The sequence below is a fragment of the Tympanuchus pallidicinctus genome, unplaced genomic scaffold, assembly GCF_026119805.1.
Source record: "Tympanuchus pallidicinctus isolate F22 unplaced genomic scaffold, pur_lepc_1.0 scaffold5, whole genome shotgun sequence".
NCBI lineage: Eukaryota > Metazoa > Chordata > Aves > Galliformes > Phasianidae > Tympanuchus > Tympanuchus pallidicinctus.
In genome coordinates this window covers 58,607,441-58,628,778 of record NW_026294769.1, presented here as the reverse complement: position 1 = coordinate 58,628,778, position 21,338 = coordinate 58,607,441, and the positions used below count along the sequence as shown (strand labels likewise).

Genomic DNA, 21,338 nt, shown 5'->3' with positions numbered 1-21,338 from the left:
GGCTTCATGTCAGTTGCTTAAGAATTATTTTTACCTGTTTAGATCCTCACAAATCAAGTCTTGCTGAGAAAGCTGGCATTGTTTCACCCTCTGCTGTATTCCCTGAAACCAGCTTGTTAGCTGAGCCTCTGCATCTCACCTCCCTGGCAAAATACTTGCACCTCATTTCACACAAGTGTACTCTGCTCTAAAGACAAAAGGTAATGCCCGGTTAAACCATGCACAGTGTTAGAGATGTGTTTGTGGCTCAGGTAAGCTATACAATAAATATGAATATATAAAGCTTTTTCAATTGCTTTTTTATGACTTTGATATTTACAGCCCAGGTAGCTCCCAAAGAATTGAAGATAAACTTATAACTATGGTCTATTACCTCATGGAAAGGGTCATCTCAGGGAAAGTGTAAAGGACCTGAATTATCAGGTATCAGTGACAGAAAGATGGCAAGAGTTAACTCTCCAAAAGATTGTGAGAGCTAAATTTGAGATGGCACTTCAGAACAAGAAGCCAGCATATTTGAGGTTGATAGAGGGATTCTTTAGTAGACTGATAGAAAAGGTGAAGGTTGCTGTTGTAATCCATAAATTGTTGTTCTGCTCAAGGTAACAACATGTCACCAAAGCACACAGTATAAGATAACTTTTCCTGTGATAGAAAAGGCTCAGAAAATTACTCTGGTGTACAGCATATTCTATGAAGTACCCTGAAGGAATGAAGCTGCCAGTTATTTACTGGCTGTTTGGCTCTATAATTATCATAATACTAATTTCAGAAGTAATACAGTTGACTTGAGAACTAAATCATCATAGCTGAGGAGCATCTTAAAACAGTTTTTTCTTTTCTTTTTCTTTCTTTTTTTTTTTTTTTTGTAAATACAGAAGACATGTCTTTCTAAACATAAGAAGAAAAAGGAAGAAGAGACAAGGGAGATGTTCAATATCAAGTTTTAAAGAGGAAATTGAAGTCTCCGAGTTTTGCTGGTTATTGAAGTATCTGAAATGCAGACTACCCCCAGCTTGCAGCTGAATAGAACCAGAATGCCATTTGTGGTAGTGTGTATGGTCACTAGTATGTTACTCTCCTATGGGAACACTCTCACTACTGTCAATGAGAGCCTCAGAGGTAGTGTTCGGAATTGTTGCATTTATTTGACCATTAAGTGAAGAAAAGATGTACTAACATCAAACAAGCACCTGGCAGAATATGAGCTGTATGCCAGAAATACTAGAAAGTAATTTGCCCAAACTTGTCAAGTGTATGTTTTGGCAAGATCTAAGGATTTGATCCTGAAAGCACCAAGAGTCCTATTTTGAGTTAATTGCAATTTTCCAAGAAACAACGAGCACATGGGAAGTTTTACTCAAATTAAATAAAGCTTTCATTTCACTGTTGGAGGGTGTTATCACAAGCATTTAGGTATGTTTAGTAACTCTGGATTTCAACAGGAAGTGGAATTAAGTGCGAGTTGCTCTGTTACTCTAAACTGTACACTAGTATTTGATGTATTTAAATAGATGAGGACAGAAATTCTAGAAACTTCTGGAGTAGCTTTCCTATAAAAAACAGTAACACAATAATCCAATGCATCAAAAAAGGGAGAATTACAGTTCACAACATGGTTTACTTGGGGGACTCTATGACTTTAGGTGCTCTTTTTGCTGGTGAAAGGTAGCCATGATGGCACATGCCACAATATGTCTGCACCAATATGTCTCAAAAATGTTTTTAGAGTAACTCGTCAGTTATATAGGGAATTAATAAATAATGTATTTGAGTGCTTAAACAATATACTTACATATTGTCTTTTGGAGTACAATGAATGAATGGATCAGTACTAAAGAGTTATAAAATTAAACACAGACAGAAATGAAAAGATTTGTCTGGAATATGGGTCCATGAAGAAAGGATGCTTGATTATATTTCCCCCTTAATACTAAAGCAGCAAGCCAAAGATCCACCATTTTTTAACCTTCTACCATACTGCCTCCCAGTGTTCTCTACGCTATGAACCCTAGCAACAATAACAAGAATGCTTCTTGATCCAAGATTTTAAAAAAAAACAAACAAAACAACTTTGCACTCCTACACATCTTGGAAACATTTAGTAATTTGGCCACTGACCCCATGGGGTATTTCCTAGAAGCAGAATTGAGCAAGACTGAAATTGTCACGCTGTTATGGGCATGAAGATATGACATGGATATTTCACGTGTAAAATATGAACCATAATGTGACATCTTTTCCTTTTTCATGCTTTTTTAAAGACTATTTCAGTATTTTCATTTATTATTTCCCTGCCAAGATCATGGAGCTCTTGTGAAATTACAATAAAAAATGTTTGGTCCATTGACATTAGAATTTACATGGTCCTTTTTTCTGGGCTATAATTCACCACAATGGAACACTGGAAATGCGTTTCAGGATAAACTTTCCATTTGTATTCTTAATTTTCAAGCTGACTGCCCTCAGTGTTAGTTATGTCAGTGTGGTTTTGAATGCTGTGTCAGTTCCATAGTAAAGTCATTCTGAAAGGCTATAAGCAAGTTGCAGTATTATTTTTAGAATATTACTCGTAATGCAATGCAAGCTTTATATTGTGAGACAGAGCCACATCCTAAGTCAGAATTGCTTGGTGATTTTTCTAACAGAGTGGATATTAAATTTGTTTTTGTTTCTATCAGACTTTGTCTGGTATTGCTATCACATGTTTTCCAGGTGTTGCCACCATTAGCCCTTTGCCAAAAAGTATGACTAGAAAAAACAATAATATCCCATGGGAATATAAACCCAGAGGAGGCTTTCAACACATTTCACAAAATCAAGCCATTATCATTAAGTAGCCTCGAGAGAACTAGAAACTGGAAAAAATGGTCTCTTGACTCTCACCCAGAGTGTGATGTTAATGAGTTACTGTGCTTCTTGGCCTGATGCTGCTCAGAATGAACCAGTGGTAAAAATCTGAGCTTGATTCCAGTCCAGGAAAGGGAATTTCCCAATCTTGGACACACTGGGATGAAGGTGACCCCTTACCCCTTCATTCCTACGGTGCTTCCAGGGGTGGCAGAAATGCCAGGTTCACTACTTGTCCCTATGGACAAGTCCTTCACACTTCTCTGCTTATTGTAAGGGGATTTCTGAACGGTAAGAGACTGAACTTCAGTTCTGTCTGGACAAACCTCCTTGGCAGAACAGGAAATTCCCAGAGGGTCAGGAGGAATTTTAAAGGGCTGGAGGGGTGTGTTGCAAAATGCTAGCCTGGCAACCACGGAGACTGAAGTCTGTTATTTATAGAAGAGCAGAGGCAGAAAACAGATGGTGTGCTTCCTCACAATATGCTCTACAATTCCTGCATTGTGTCAGCATAAATTTGTGGGGTACCACATCAAGTACTGAGATGATAGTGTGGTCTCTATCCCCAGCCATTTCTTCCCTTCACATGCCTAGAAAGATACCAGCTAATGCCACATGCAGTATCATTTTATAGTACAAAAAGAACACTTTCAGAAAGTCTTGGAACCACAGTGTAGATCAGAAATTGTGTCAACAGCATCAGTGAATCAATGCCAGTATCTATCTGCTGCAGTTAAAGGAGGCTCATGCCCAGTCTATGAGAAGCAGATAAACCTCAAAACTTTTTTTGTTGTTGTTGTTCATTTGAGAGCAGGATTTTGTGTGCAGCTTTCATTGTATGCACAGGCTTCTCCCAGCATTCCTCAGTCCTGAAAGTACGATGCATGTCTCATGAGAATAATATTATAAAGAGATTTCCAGTATTTCCTTTTTTGTTCATACCAAAAAGAACACCACTGCGACTTTGCTAGTCAGGTTTTTTCAACATTCCTTTTTCCATTCCTCTCAAGCACCAAAAAATAACTGAAATATCAGTTGATAATTAAGTTCTCAAAGAGCCCTGGTAGATTATTTTAGTTTAACCTAGTTTTGGTTTCTATTTCACTTGTATTTTTAAGAGCCCAAGAGGACTTCAGTTTTTTTGTTTGTTCATTTGTTTTTTTCTTGAAGCCAGACAGGAAATGTTTTGGTTTTTTTTTTTTTTTTTTTCATAAAAGTGTTTTAAAGCCGAAAAATCCTTAAAATCCTTTTTGTTGGGGTTTTGTAGAGATTCACTGGGCATTTGTTTGAGACATTTCTGTGACAGAATTTCTCCGTGGCAGATGCAGTGGAGAAGCTCAGAGCTTGGGACCTCAGATAAATGGAAGTGTGTGACAGGGCAGCACTTCCAAATCAAATTTTTGTGTGTGTCATCCTAAAAGTTATAATTCTTGACTAAATAACGTCAGCTGATTTGGTTTTTTTCTATTTAAATACATATTTATAACACTATTTTCCTTTTACTTTCAAAAAATGAGCTTTTCAGAAACTGAAAGAAATGCACTAGAAAACATTTCCTTGCTGATAAAGAGAGTATCAGCAGAGTGCTACAAAGTGACTGCTTTAACAGGGATTTGAAGGAAAGTAGAATCCAGTATTATCTTGGGATGTGAAGGAGAAGCCTAGATACAATATTTATGTCCAAGCACAGCTAAGATGTTAGAAAAGAGATGCACTGTATTGGTGTCATCCTGTTTATCTGGGAACAGTTTCTTCTGCAGTTCCATTTTTTTCCTTCCTGAAGAAGATAGAGAGAATATGCATGTGGAATGTTGTTGATATAGAAAAGATTGTGCAAACTGTTCCCACTGAACTAGAGACATCTGAGTTCAAAGGGAACTGTTTGTAACTGTCCTGGTTTTAGATTTAATTTTTTAATTTATTTTTTTAGTTGTCTAATTTAGCTCATGCTAAAGGAAAAAAAAAGGAAGAACAAACCACTACAAAAGCATCATGAAACTGCGTAAGAGAAAGTTCCTATAATAATTATGAGGTGACATAAACAAATAGATGACAAGTCCATGCTGAACACATGATAATATTCCTCTGATTTGTTTACGGATATACTAGAAATGCCTGTCTGTCTGTTGCAGAGATGATCTGAAAACACGGGTCCTTTTTTTCTGAACTTAGTGAAGCCCGCATCTCCCAACCGATAGGAGTGAGTGTCATCCTTCTGGCATCTTCTGATGATGATGTCTATTATTACTGCATGTCAGTGCATTTTACCTTTGTTTTTTCTATGTTGCCACTTGCTGGCGTAAGATCTTACAGTAAAGGTGACCAGATAAAATGTAAAAAAATGAGAAAAGCCACGAGGATAGAATTCGCTTGTTCCCTCAGGTACCATTGCTGTCACAAAGAGCAGAGCTCAGCGTTGCCCCTCCGCTCCCAGTGAGGAGCTGCATCCACCATGAGGTCTCCCAACCACTCCTGTGCTCTGGGATGCACAAACCCTGGGGTCTGTGCTGCAGTACGACAGAACTTCAAGAAATTTCAGTCCAGCCAGGACTTCATATCAAACACTGCTGTTTTAATGACTGACATTATGAAAGAGGTAGTGTTCATGTAATAAGTGCAGTGCATACTTCTATTATAGATCTCTTTAATATTCACAAAGACCACAGGAACTCCATTCTTCCTTTAATGTCTGCATTCATTTCTTAAATAATGACAAATGTTCATACTTCTCTTACCTTTTCTGTTCAATATATTTTACAGTTGTCAGTGGATAAACCTTCTTGTCAATTAGACGGTTTGATGATGGCATTCATTTTGTTTTCATTATCCAGTCGAAAATCCAAGGTACAAAAAGGGCACTTGTTGTCATTTGGGAGCTCTAAGTCTAGTCAACAATAAAATCAAGACCTGATTCTACAGTGCTTAAATGGTAATTGACAAATTCCACCTCACCAATGTAGATACATAAGTATGTTGTTTTCTCTGAAATTACACATCTCTTATTTTTATTTATTTATTTATTTATTTATTTATTTATTTATTTATTTAATGTGGTAGCAAAAGATTGGTTCATTCACAGCTGCTGTTAAATTGCTCAATTGCTCAACCTAGGTGAGTGGAATGGTATGGATTTAAATCAGCAAAGATCTGACATATATATATATATGTATGTTTTCAAATCCTGTGCTTCAGGGTGTCAAACTAGAGGTGCCATTGCAATACAGTGCACCAAAACTTAAACTGTGTTGTAAAAGCACAGAAAACAGTCTATTCTTCCAGGGGTGCTGCTTTGAGTAGTGAAATCACAAGAGGGCACCACTTTTGAAAACTGAAACTGTTTCTGTTTAAACATTAGTATCTTGTACTTATTTCAGGTATGACAGAGTCAATCTTCCTATCTATTACAGTAATATAAAAAAATTGGTTGACAGCCACTGCTGTGTTTATATGTAGGAGATCCTACACAACTGGTTTCTAGATGTCCTTGCCCCATTTACTATGATCTGCTCTGATGAATTTACCCAGTTCATTGTAATGAAAAATAGTCCATCCAGTGTTCGTGCACACCAATTTATTTTGTTACTCAATTTCCAGAAAGGCTCATTTTTCTCTTTCTCAAAAAAAACACCTGATCATACAGTTTATGATTCTATGATCAATTCTATGATTGATTCTATGATTCGGTGATCAGATGTGCAAGTGATTCTCGATTCCCAGTGGATCATCCATGAAAAAGCCAAACCATATGAAATCAAATGAAGCCAAATGAAGAAAGCAATTTCCTCATCTTAGCAAATGAAAACCTTTCCTGAACAGAAAACATTTTAATATGTTACAGTCCATTGCTTTCCACTGGTGTAGAGGAGATATGGAAATGCATCAGAAAGAATCAATTCTTAAGCTTTTAAAGTGAAAAGTAAAATCTTAATTTTTTCGTTGTTTAAAATTCCTTGCAATGACCTGTATAATTTATTAGCAACAGCCACCATTCCCCACTGGGTTTAAATGTGATGACAGGTAAAATATAGAGCATGTGTTGCCTTACATGAAGCATACTAAGGACTTATCCAAATGCTTGATGAAATGTGTATTCCTATTATTATTTATATATATACATTATATATAATGTACTTTAAAACTCTTTGTTTTAACACCAACAGGAAAATCACACAGTTTTGCTGTAGTTTTGAAGTATTTAAAATTTCTTTTCTCTTTATTTTATGTTGTTTGTGGTTTAGAACTATTTTCAAGTTTCAATATATATATTTCAGCAAATTATCAAGTTAGGCCAAAATATAAAATCTGACCTCCAAATGTGGCAGCAACCACTGCCATTGACTTCAGAAGGATATCTGAAAGCTCAGTTCTGCTGGAAATCTGTACATAGATTACATTTTCAAAGCTGGCTGGCAATCAGGGTACACAAATTTCAGTGCTAATCTCTTAGGAGCTACAGAATTAACTTCTGTTGAAAATGAGACCTGTAAAATCTAAAACCAGTCTTGTGACTCCTATTTCAGTGAAGACAACAGAGTTCTGTATGGTTGTGCAGCTTTTAAATGAGGGAAGTTTTTGTGTTTGTGTGTATCTGGAAGTTGTGAATGCATCTGTGATAAGGCGAAGTTAATTCATGCATATATGTATGCTCAGCTATTTTCTTGCTCTCTTTGTTTTTGAGATACATTTGCTTTTTCTGCAGTAGGCCATGCACCTGCATGTCCCGGGATGTCCTGAAAACCTGCAGTATGGTTGAAGGACAGAAAAATGCACTGGTCTGCTGCAGTCTTGGATGGGAAGTTGCTCCCTTCCAGCACATAGAATTGCTTCTGCTTTTAATGCTGACAAGATGAAAACAAAAGCTGAACTGATGAGTAAGCTTTATTTTCAGTCTAAGGGCTACTTTGCACAAAGTCTGTGGCAGAATAGCTGCAATAGAACTGGTGGAATAATAGCGGAGATTAGCTTGTTGTATAATGGTTGCAGAAAATAATTGGTTTCAATAGGATTTTCCTATGGGCAGAGTTTTGGGCCAAATTCCTCAGTGCTTTTTGTGTTGATTCATATGTATTTTTTGCTTTGGGTCTTGGGTGCAATGTTGTTCACTGCAGAACACATAACTATGACAACATGAGTATCTAACTGATATTTTATGAGTAAACCTGATGTTGCCTAAACTCATATTGGATGGTTTCCACAGAAAGGAAAGCATTGTGTTTTTCTGTAAAGCTAGTATGTGCATTTCTATAAATTTAACATATTTATATATACTGCATACAATTTTAGGTGACTCTTATGTTTCTGTGCATTTTCTACTGTAGGTCTTTGAAAGCTATGTTCATATAAATATTTAGAATAGCATACTTTTGTTTTGATTTATCATTTTTTTCTAGTATCTTCTAGTTTGGAAGAGCCAGCTTGTTAGGCCAAGCTTCTGTTATCTCTATCACAAAGCATGTAAAGAAATGAACTATTAAAAATACATAAACCCAAAGAAAAAATTGGTAAAAATGTAAAAAATTACTAGCAGGACAGACAGTACTCAAATGTCGTGTCAAAAGCACATCAATTTTTTTTTTTTTTTTTTGGGTAGGAAGAAAGAAAGAAAATTTGAAGTAATGATGTAATTATGTCTGAAAAATTATAGAAAAAATGTCTTTTTAAGTAAAGACAAATGATCTATCACCAATTAGCTCAAACAATCCTGACAGAAAAATAAACTTTTCTGTGAGCTTCTAGGATCATCTATATCTTAATATAATTGGTTACATTATCGAGCTTAGAGAATGCTAATATTGATGTTATTTTGATTAATTTTTCTCATGATTTGTCTCAGTGACACGAGATAATCTCTGTTTGATATTATATTTACTGAAATATTCACCAGCCTTACTTCTGCTTCCCTTTATGTTGGCTGTAGACCAGTCTAGCATCTCTGAGTTCAATGAAATATAATTAGAAGCAAAACAGGCATTGTTTATTTTGCAAATGTACAAATAATTTTGAACATATGGTCACAAGCATATTCTTGCTTTAAATTGTCACTAACTTCTATGCATGCTTGTTTTCCATTTTGCTTCTACATTTATTTTGCATTTCTTTCCCAAGAAATTCATATTCAGCTGCATGGCTTTTACTTTGGCAACACCCAGAAGGTCTTTAATTAATGCAGCTAGAAAACTCCTTATGAAGGTCACCCTTTTTTCTAAAGGTAGTCAGATTTTTGATGATGCCAACTTTTCATACAGATATCCACTGTACCAGGGAGGGATTGAGGCCATTCCAGTGCCTGACCACTCATAAAGAAAAACTTTTTCCTTATGTCTAATCTAAATCTCCTCTGGTGCAACTTGTGGCCATTTCCTCGGGTCCTGTCTGTTGCCTGGGAGAAGAGGCCAAACCCCTCCTCATCACAACCTCCATGCAGGAAGTCATGGAGTGCAATGAGGTCTCCCCAGAGCCTCCTCTTCCCCAGACTAAACAATCCCAGCTCCGTCAGCTGCTCCTTGTAAGACTTGTGCTCCAGACCCCTCATCAGTTTTGTTGCCCTTCTCTGGACATGTTCCAGGGACTCAGTGTTTCTTGCAGTGAGGGGCCCAAAACTGAACACAATACTCAAGATGCAGCATCTCCAGTGCTGAGTAGAGAGCATCAACCAACACCCCCAGGTCCCTTTCCTCTTCACAGTCATCCAGCCACTCTGCCCCAAGCCTATAGCGCTGCATGGGGTAATTGTGGCCCAAGTGCAGGACCCAGCACTTGGCCTTGTTGAACCTCATCCCATTCACCTCAACCCAGTGATCCAGCTTATCTAGATCCCTCTGAAGGGCCTCCCTACCCTCAGGCAATTTGACACTTCCTTCCAACTTGGTGTCATCTGCAAACTTACTGAGGGTGCACTCAATCCCCTCATCTAGGTCCATCAATAAAGATATTAGACAAGATGGTCTCATTACGGACCCCTGGGGGACAGCACTTGTAACGGGTTGCTTGCTGGATTTAAATTCATTAACTATTACCTGCTGGGCACTGCCCTATAGCCAGTTTCTTAGCCAAAGAAGGATAAACCTGTCCAGGCCACGGTGAGCCAGTTTCCCCAGGAGAATATTGTGAGAAACCGTGTCAAAGGCTTTGCTGAAGTCTAGGTAGACTACATCAACAGCCTTTCCTCATCTACCAGTCTGGTCACCCAATCGTAGAAGGAGATGAGGTTGGTCAAGCACGATTTGCCTTTCATGAACCCATGCTGGCTGGGCCTGATCCTCTGGACACCACACATGTGCTTTGTGAACATCACCCAAGATGATTTGCTCCATAATTTTCCCCGTACTGATGCCTATAATTTCATGGATCCTCCTTACGGCCCTTCTTTTATATGGGAGTCACATCGGAACTCCTCCAATCCTCTGGGACCTCTCCAGATAACAAGGAATGCTGATAGATAGGGGAAAGTGACCTGGCAGTCACCTAAGCCATCTCCCTCAGCACCCTAGGGTGGAGCCTGTCCAGTCCCATGGACTTGTGACAGTCCAGATGGACGAGGAGCTCTCTAACTGTTCCTACCTGAATCACCTGGGGGTGTTTTCTGCGTAGCATACAAGATTTCCAGATCAGGGTGTAAAGTGCCCTGAGGATAACTGATCTGAGTATTAAAGGCAGATGTAAAGAAGGCATTGAGAAATAAGCTTAATTTATAAGCTTTAACAAGCTTTAAGTATTTAAGCTTGATGTAGTTTTCCCCTGTGACTTTGTGCTATTCTAAATCTATCAGACTTGGAGAAATTAATAGATTCATTTAAATCTTAAATTTTCTGTTCATCTATCAGGAGCAACGTTTATGTTTTCCTCCTCTGTTTCTCCTAGACGCTTCTTCCTATCAGGTGGGTGCTTTAATGTAGACTTTTGTCCATCTAAAGCATGTCTTAATGTTTACACATCAGTACAATTCATTTAAAGAACACAAATCACATTTTGGGTTGCATTAGAGCATAGTCAGCCAGTCAAAATGTGATCTTTCTGTCACATTTAGCCTTGGTTTCCTCACCTTGAGTATTGTTCTAGGTTCCACCATATAAAAAGGAACTTAAAGTACTTGAAAGCATCCAGAGGAGACAACAAAAATTGTAGAAGGGCACAAAGACATGTCCTGAGAGCAGATGCTGTCCAGTCTGGAGAAATGGAGGCCGGGAGGTGACCTCATTGCTCTCTGCATCTTCCTGAGGAGGGGAAGAGGACAGTCTCTGCTCTTTGGAACTGATGACAGAACAGGAATTGTATGAAGCTATGCCAGAGAAAGTCAGAATGAACATTAGAAAAAAAATATTCACTATGAAGATGGTCAAATGCTGGAACAGGCTTCCTAGTGAAGCGATGGATGTCCCATGCCTGTCAATGTTCAAGAGACATCTGGATTGTGCCCTTAATAATATACTTCTACTTTTGATTAGCCCTGAAGTGGTGAGGCACTTGGTTTTTATAGGTCTTTTCCAAACGAACCAATTCCATTCCATTCTATTCTGCTCCACTACACTCCAATCCACTCCACTGTTAGCAAGAGCTCCTGTATGGAGTCAAATCAAAGCTACATCCAGCTCCGTATTCTGAGATACTGAGCAGTAAGGAGTAATACAAAAAATCATAATTTTTTATTTTATTTATTTATCAGGAGTCTCATGATCATGAGGAGATCAGAAATATCTCAGATATCAAAGCCAGATTTTGGTTTCAACATACTTAGTGACATATTTGATTTTGTTTCCACATACTTGTCCAGTGCTAATTTGAACTTAAGAATCAAAAATTTTCCTTCTTAAAATGTGTTCTTTGATCATTCATTATAGATTACTTTCTTGTTTTTACTAGCTCATATTTTCTATTTTAAGTGTCCCAGCTCAGGAGATAGAGATGGCGTGTAGAAGAGCTAGGCTGGGCTATGCTCCATCAAATTGAGAAGCAGGCACTGTCCTGTGGGAGCCATCACCAAGCCCAGCAGTGAGGTGGCCTGAGGATCTGCTCCACTCCTCTACAAGTCCCATTTGGGCTTGGCAATAGGCTCTGGACTACCTCCATCACTAACTGTTTTTTCCTCTTCAAAAGAGAAAGTTCTGAATCCCTGTAGCTATTCTGTCAGCTCTGCTTCTGCAACAAACTTCCACTGAATTCCACTGAACAAGAGCAATGAATTTGAGGCCATGTCCCAGTGTTGGTCATAGAGCTGTCTTTTTTTTTTTTTTTTTTGGGGGGGGGGGGGGGGGGGAGAGGGGGTCTCTTAGTTTACGTAGTTTCAAGAAGTTTATTACATTGTAATATAAGGTTTCAGTTTGATTAGGAATTATTTGCAATTACCTGTGAAAGGAAATTCAATCCTGGCTCAAAAAACAGCCACTGTAATGAGAGGGCTTTGTGCCACAGGTCTTGGATTCTCCAGCATCCCAGAGTAGAGAGGAACTGGAATGCCTAAGAGTTAAAACTGATCCAGAAACCTTGGCGCTTGGAGTCTATAGCTCCCATGAGCTTCAAAACTCCTAGTTTCATGCCTGTCCAGGCTGACTGGGCCAAGAGCTTGATAATCTTGGAGGACTTAGGAGTTTGGTCATTCGCAGATGGCAGTCTAAGACATTCTCAGTCACAGGTCTTGTGAATCCATTCAGCTGCTCTTTGTAGAACAGAAAGAATGGAAATTATGTCTTTGAGTTGGACTACATGAGAGCCTGGAAATGGAGGTGACAAATACTTTTTGGAAAGCAGGTTTGCATTGCATGTGCATTTAGATGCATTCAATGAAACACATTTTTAACAACTTTTAGGACAACACAGAATTAAGGAGAAACAGCTATAGAGCAGTGCCTAATATATTAACGTGAAAGGTCTGCAAGTTTATGGAAGTCTTGATCTTGGAAATATTGATGTGTGGCAGAAGAGCATTTGAATTATCTTACAAAGCTTGTGGCAGCTCCAGGAGTTGATTTCAACTCTTGTTCCAGATTTGTGCTAGCAAGTAAGACACATCCTTGATTTTTGATGATCTCAAGGTTATTTTCACTTAAGAGCATATGCAGATGTCTGTTCAGTATGTGTTTATGTTGGAACTCCGCAATGATCGTAATTGTATTTCCCCTAAAATTGGCTGGATTTTGGCAACTGGTTTCAGCTAAAACAAATTAGATGTTCATTTGGAAATAAACAGACACTTTTGGCAAGTTGAGCTTGTGTTTTTTCATAATGGTTTTGAAGCCTGATGATTTTTAAAATTGGAATGCATTTTGTGTAATTTACAGACAAAAAATAAAATGACAAAGATTTCCAGAACAAAAACTGACAAGATTGCTAGTGTTTGTGTTTCAGATACTTACTGCTTTTGGTTATTATTATTTTGTCTAAAGAAATGGGATACCTCCATATTCTCTGGATAGAGATGCAGAATGATGTGGGGTTTTTTTGTTTTGTTTGTTTGCTTGTTTGTTTCTGTTTGTTTTTGTTTGATTACCAAATTTTTATGTGGGTAAAGATTTACTCAGTGACAAGACCAGAGTTCAGGTTGGAAGCAAGCAAGCTTCCAAGCATTCTTGTGATTACCATATCTTAATATTTGGGTGCTTCTTGGTTATTAACTATACCAGTTTCTTTACTGTGCAAAATCTGGTCTAAGAACGCTATGTGAAAAAAAAATCCTCAAGATTTCTGATATTTCTTGACTAAGGAGCTTCTGAAAATATTTCTCTTTGAAGTTGCTGCTATACGTTGTCATGCTTAGCCCAGTTTGCCCAGTTTGTTTTAAATTCTTGTCTCTTCCAATCAGTCAGGCAGCAGCTGCATTTATAAAACTTCATGTCCCGAGTTTCTGTTGCTGCCCTAGTGCACTAGAGTCTCGTAACATGAACTGAAACTGAAACCTATTATTTAGGAGAAAGTTGGTCATCATTCTTTTCTGATGCTCTCTCCAAATCCAAAACTGAGAGAAAAGCCACAGCCTCAGTCTCTCCATCCATACTCAGTGATGTAGGGAGAGCTCCTGGAGGAGGGAAGCTCTGTGTGTCTGAAGGGGATTTGTCAGTTCAAAGCGTGCATTGCAATAGGACTGGGGCTCTGCTAAACTCTTTGTTTAACTATGTCAATTAATACCTTTTAGCAGAAATAATGCTTCTTGGAGTTTGACAGTACAGTGTGATGTTTGAAAAGTTTAGACCTCCACATTTATTTTTTATCATAGAATCACAGAAATATAGAATTGCAGAATATCCTGAGTTAGAAGGACACACAAGGACCAGCAGGTTCAACACCTGGCTCCACAAAAAAAAAATACTTTTCTTGGAGTTCTGAGAGGGCAAGTATAGGATTAAAAATCAGTGAGAAGGACACCAAATAAAATTGTTGTGAGCCATATACGCCAATTCAGCACCCATATTTAACATTTATAAATAAATAAATAAATAGATTGATAAATAAATTAATTAAAATACAAAGGAAAAAGAAAAAATGTGATATGTTTGAGTTTCTATCATAGGCTTTCTGGGTGTCAAAACAAACATTATAGTCCGTATTTGGATTCCCAAGAACAGAAAAGTATGATAGTTCAACAGAACGCTCCAGAACTGCGTGTCACAGTATGCAGTTACTAACATGGGTGTGAAAAGAAAACAAAGTAATATATTTTTTTTAAATATAAAGGTATGAACAGCTAAATGGAGTGTTTTAGATAAAGCAGAAAGTATAATGTATATTTATTTATTTATTTATTTAGCCAAGATTTTAACCAGTAATACTAACAATTAGCATTGAGAATACATTTAAGATTCATGACAAGCATCCTTAAACAGCAGTGCCAATAATATTGTCTGTTACCTTTACATTTTATATCATAGACTAATATATAGGGTGTACTTAGTGAGAATAACAGCTAAAGCTAATTGCTGTCATGGATCCAGGATCACATACAGGAAGTGGTAAATGAAAGGACTGAGGATGCCATTAAGGTTTTGCTCCTTTTAAACAAATTATTATTGTTCTGTGTTTCTCCTTAATAGGGAAATACAATTTTTTATAATTAACAGAAATTGGTTCTAAAGAATGATAATGAAGATGTCATACTTTATGTTAAAATGTCGTCTTCATTGGTTCCATTTATAAAGATCAGAAAGTTGTCAGTGCATCTTTGGCATATAATAAAATATATGAAGACTGATCACAGATTTTAAACAATATTTCTGGATATCTTTTATGAAAATAATGTATTTGGGTTACTGATGCCAAATATATGAAGGCAACTTTTCAGTTCATCATTCATAGAATCACTGGGTTGGAAGTGTCCTTGAAGATCACCTGGTTTCACCTCACCTCCTGTGGCAGGGTATCAATTGTAGATCAGGCTGCCCATGGCCCATCCAATCTGGCCTTCAACACCTTCAGGGATGGGGTATACACAGCTTCTCTGGGCAGGCTGTGCTGGTGCCTCACCAGCCTCTCAAGTAAAAAACTTTCTCTGACATCAAATCTAAAACTCCCTTCCTTTAGTTTTAAACCATTCTTCTTTGTGCTATCAAGACTACCTGAACATCACAAAGGAGAGAAATGTGTTTATATACTGGATTACATCCTAATAAATAATAAGGACTCTCTATCAAGTTCAGGAAAAAATGTTATGTACAAAAATTATTACAAAGGCTCTATCCTTATACCTTCAGCATTTAGGATAGAGATGCTTGAATGTCTTATAAATTTAAATTAATAACATGCTTTCATGTTTACCTAACTCAGTGTGCAGTTAGAGAAGAAAATAGTAAAAGCTGAATGGAAAAAAATAAAACAAAGAAAAAGGAAGGACCAAGTAAAAACTTGACAAAAATATTAATTATACCATTTTTGTAAAACATATTGTAAATATTTATGTTGTTTTGCTCTTCCTTATGTAAACATTTTTTTAGTCATCTTAAATCTCACTTCTACCTGCTTTATGCAGTATTGCAAGACAGATAATCAACAAAAATTTTACAAGCAAAATGGCAATCTCAAATATTCCTGAGAATTTACTTTCTGCTGAATATCTATGTTAATAGGTGTCAGACTATTTGATTATCATTAATCGGATTTTTAGAAAGGTTTACAATTCCAGAGAATCTGGCTAGGAATTCTTTGCATTATTGACAAAGTTTGTGTTCTGCTTTCTGTCACTTGACATAAACACAGAAAAAAGTGTTCCTCTGAAGTTGTTTTCAGTATTATGTTGAGGAACACTAAAAGGAGAACATTAATTTGAGGAGATTCCTTTAAAAAAATTCTCAAGTAAGTTACTAAAGTCTGACCATCAAATTTGATTTTTGCCTTTACCATTAGAAAAAAAATATTTCACTATTTGTTTTTATTTTTATATCATGCTGATATTAATGGGAATTGAGATTATATAGTGTAGATGACATACAACCAGCTAAGTCAGATAAGGACATGAGTAACCATGATACAATTGCTAATGAAAATAAACTTGGGGGCTTGGAGGAAGTTCTTTGTAGAGTGATACATAAATAAATAGCAGTGAAAAACTTATCTGTTTTTAGAATGACATAGATAAATGTAATTCCTTTTCTTTTCTGTTACACTGGAAAATATGCTGTCACAAAGAACTAGACCCTAGAACTAGACTGGCTGAATCCTTCTTAACTTAGGTGCTGATTATTATACAAAAAGCAACAAAAAAACCAATCAGAAAACCTTCACTGGACTGACATAACTTCTCAAATATGATGGATGCTAGCCTACTGACTTCATCTGCCAGTTTCCTCTGGACCCTCAGATGCATCTCATCCAGTCCTATGTCTTGTGTACCTTCAGATGGCCCTGAACCTGATCTTTACTTAACATAGGTGATTCTGCATTCTTCTAGTTCCTACCTTTGTCTTCTGTGACTTGAGTGGTGTGGTTTGCTAGTTATGACTGAAGCAAAAAAAGTCACTGAGTCAGTTTTCTCCATATCCTGGGTAATGAGGTCTCCTGTTTCCTTATGAAGACAGTCCGAGTCCTTTCTTTTTATCATTGAAGTTCATAGATGCTTTTCTTGTTGCCTTTGATGTCCCTGGCCAGATTTAGTTCTATCAGGACCTTAGCTTTCCTCATCTGATCCCTGGCTGCTTGAACGATTTCTTGGTATTTCTCCCACGCTACCTGTCTTTGTTTCCACCCTCCACATGCTTCTTTTTTAGTGTTTGAGTTTGTCCAGGTGCTCGTTGCTCATCCATGCAGGCCTCCTGGTATTTTTCTCCTGAAAATACTCTTAGATGATCAGTTAACCTTGAATATTAGCCAGCTTTCCCAGACTCCTCTCCCCTTCAAGACTTTATCACATGGTGCTCTATCAAGAAGATCTTCTGAAGTCTAGAGTAGTGAGCTTGCTTTGCAACCTCCTCTCTGCTGTAAGGTTCTTGAACTCCGCCATTTCATGGTCACTAGAGCCAAGGCTGCCCTTGACTTTGAATGTGAATTTCCCACCAAAACCTCCTTGTTGGCAAAGATGAGGTCCATTTATCTCCAAAATTTATCTCCAAAAATTAATTTGTGAACAACACCAGGCATTTAGCTAACTGTCTCGCTTCCTGGTGCGTTTTTGTGACCCACACAAAAGTATGCAATGCTGTTGAGATTATGATTTCAATTAGTGAACCACAGGGAAGGTACATGATTCTGAAAACCAAAATCCATCTTATACATTAAATACTGGTCACATATAAAGAAAACTGTGATCAGATTCTAATGTTTTTGACATCTGAACAGAAATAAGCCAAAATAGGCCATAATCCTTCATTCCACAGTTCAGGATCTCAAAAATGTGATTTCAGAATTGTCAAAAGACAGAAAAAAGACTGACAATATATTTTAATAATATCTGTAATCGCATTCAGTAGAACAGAAAACAAAAATTTAAACCACTTTAGCAAAAAAAATATCAATTGTAAGAATTCAAGAGTGCTTAACAAGCGAGGGCATTCTAATTTTTGAGGAGGGTATTAGAAGTGCATTTTAATTAAAATGAACACTATGGATCGTATATAACAGTAAGAAAAAATATAATGAGGCTAAATATCAGAGGAAAATATTAAATTCTACACCCATTGTAGGCAGACTGTATTTACTGTATTATGTGTTTTGAAATGAGGGAAAAATCACTAATATTTCTTGCATTCAGAGCCTATATATTTGTTCATATGGAAGCTGGTTTGGATTTATGTAAGCACGTATGTATGCATTTATACATGTGCTTATATATATATATGTATTTCTTCTATGTTTCAGTTTGTGGTCTGCACAGGAGGAAATAAACTGACATCATTGCAGTCAATATATATACATTCATGTGAATTTGAAGGAAATATACATGCATCTCTCTATACATATATTTAATAAAATATTGTCTTCCAGCTTCACAACTGTAAGACAAAAGTGATTGTACTGTTTTGGAATACCTCCTCATGATCTGTGTGATTTAAGTAAAGCATTTAATCTTTCTGCACTTTGGATATAGTTCTACAATTCTCCTTCAAGCAAAATTCCCAATGCACCAATGTTTTAAATTTTTGTTAAGGAAGATCTATCAAAAATCCCCCTTTTCAAATAGAGGCTATGCTCTGAAACAGCTTCAGCACTGTGCTCTGCTAATTTATTATTTTTAAACTTACAGTTAAAAAGCAAATCTATGAGCACATGATTTAGAAATTAACATCTGGCAGCTCAGAACAGATGCAGTTTGAGAGTAAGGTGGTCAGAGAAATGCTTCTCATCTACTGTGCTCAGGGTTATATTAGTTTTGTTTCCTGGAGCAGGAATGTAAGGCAGTGCAATGGCTTTCATATGTTTATAAATGGTGCATGAAAAGCAGCACCGCTCAGCATTGTTAGAGTAAGTTAGACCCATAGGTTGTATTCTCAGCATGGATTTTTCCTGTCACAAGAGAGGATAAGCTCATCAGGTCCATTGGGTCAGAGGGTGAATAGGAAAGGCAAGAGACCATGCAAGAGTTCCCACCACCATGGAATACTTGTAAATAAATAGAGGACTTTAGTCTCCACCACTATCAGGTTGTCTTTTTTCACAAACACAAATTTTAGCAGTGCAAATAGGCTTTTTCTTTTTTTTTTTTTTTTTCTCCTTAAAAGATAAAAAGACACCTACAGCTCTTATTCTGTTTGCCTGGGCCTGTCTGCCTTTCTTTACGATTTGTGATGATTGATTGCTTCTGTGTTTCTTCAATTAAAAATGTTTTAGAGTACAAAGTCTTCAGCATGTTTAATAGAGTCTGGTTAAGTAAACATCCTCCACCAAAGCAGCACAAGTAGGGCTTAAAATAAATACTGCTACTGTGCCAAGTTCATAATTGCTTGCACATTTAGCACTTTAGCATGTCCTAAGCATAACCATAAAAAAAAGCTTTGTGTACTTACTATAGTTGTCATGAAAATATAACTGTTTAAGCATTGCAGGATATTTACATTTCTGAAATACTTCCTTTTCAAGTTTATATCATATAAAGAATTTTTTTGAAGGAACCAAGAAACAGAGCATGAATATCAGCAGTAGTCAAGCTTTGTCAAGTAAGTAGCCATGAATGTGCTGATGCTTCTTTTCTTGCCATAAAGTACATTTTCAAGGATATAATATGAAAGGTTTCAATGCATCTGTCACTACTAGTGTTACCAGCTTTACTGGAAAGTCAGTCTTTCATCTGTGATTTTGGTGAAAGATGAATATATTCTAGGACTCCTCTGAAAGTAATGCTTCCTATTTATGTCAACTCATGACATCAGAGGCAGATATTGTTGGTGTGGCAGTAGAGGTTGAACCTTTCTACAAATACTTGGTTGCATGTTGCTGTGACAAATGGCAGCAGAGGAGCAGTCTGACAAAATGGTGTCTGACATGAAAGTGCTTTCAAGAGTCAAAGGCATGGAACTGAATTCCTCCATGCGGAAAAAATAGCATCCACTGACATTCATCAGCACTTGCTGGACATTGATGGAGATCAAACAGTGGATGTGTGCACAGTGAGGCAATGGGAGGTGCTTTTCAGAAGTGACAACAGCAATGAGAAAGGTAAGCCGCATTCTGGGGTGTGATCACACCGTGAAGTGAAGAGAATCTTGATCAGCTCATCTATGTGAACAAGTAAATTATGACTAGGGAACTGTGTACAAAGCAGAATATTGACTTAAACATATTGGAAACAATTGTGGCAATGTTGGAATATCACAAAGTTTGTTCGTGGTATGTCCCACAAATGCACACACAGGAATAGAAAGAACAGTGTATGCAACTTTGTCAGGACCTATGGAACCAGTTAGGAGTCTGTAGGTGACAGTTTTCTGGATTACATCATTAACCAGTGATGAAATGTTGTATCACCACTGGAGTCAAAACAGCAGGAGTGGCAATATGTGAATGCCCCATTGGAGAAAATGTTCAGGCATACCTTAGCTGGTAAAGTGATCCATCACACTGTCTTTTGGAATAGGGAAAGGGTGATCCTTCTGGATTTTCTGAAACTGGTAGAAAGCATCAACTCTGACCACCACATCATGACCCTGACTAAGCTGAAACCTTGAGATTCCAGAGCCAGGCCAGAGAAGAAGACAATCTTTCTCTTGCAGCATGTTAACACATAGCCTCACACCAGTTTGAAGACTGGAGCACATTGCCAATCTTGGCTGGACTGTCCTATGTCACCCATTGTTTAGACTGTCCTATCACATCCACTGAACAGAAGACTTCCGTCTGTTTGTGTCTGTGTAAGATGGATTGCATGAGCAACATTTTCTTAGCAACAATGACATTATAGCAGCTGTGAAACAGTGAGTCACCTCAGCTGGTGCTTATTTTTATGAGCTCAGCATGCAGCCTCTTATTCATTACTGCCAGAAATGCATAACTAAAGGTGGTGACTATGTTGAAAAATAGTGTTTTGTAGCTGAGAATTTGCTTTCTCAAACTGTGCTATTGTGCTCTTTTTATTTGTTGTAGTTTCCATGGAAATAAATAGGAAGCATTACTTTCGGAGCAACCTACATTTTATCCTTGGATGACAGATACCTGTTTCTCTCAAGAAAAGTCATCTTAACAGCTGGATTTGTCAAAATCCAAAAAGATACATCACTGAAAATATTTAAACTTATGTTTGTTTGAGGAATGTGGATATTTAAGGAAAATATTTAGGTGGTTTATTCATTAGAATCAATGTCACTTTAAAAAAATATATATATTTATACTGGAAAAATTTATAAGCAGTAAATGTTGTATTAATGTAATTTGTTCCAAATTTAAGACTGCTAAATTATGTGTAGAATCCTCAGATAGACAGCTATCAAGTCCAATACATAGACAATGTCTGTAACAGAAATAAAAAAGCATTGAGCATAATGAGAAAATAGAATGTAAAGATGATAAGTGATAATACTGTGTACAAAAGAGAACAAAGAAAACAGAACAGTAGTGTAAAATGTCAAGAATTTAACTTTCTT

At 37.1% G+C, this 21,338-nt stretch overlaps 1 protein-coding gene across 2 annotated transcripts in view; it reads left to right on the top strand.

Annotated features, from left to right (window-relative positions):
- Positions 1–21,338, top strand: part of ANGPT1 (angiopoietin 1) — a 163,014-nt gene that overhangs the window by 10,414 nt on the left and 131,262 nt on the right. The window contains exon 1 of one of the 2 annotated variants that reach the window (XM_052704683.1): positions 4,982–5,050. The exons of the other annotated variant lie outside the window; for it this stretch is intronic. The gene's annotated coding sequence lies outside the window, so the exon portion shown is untranslated. Of the gene's footprint in view, positions 1–4,981; positions 5,051–21,338 lie in introns of those variants that run through there. 2 annotated transcript variants of the gene reach the window in all.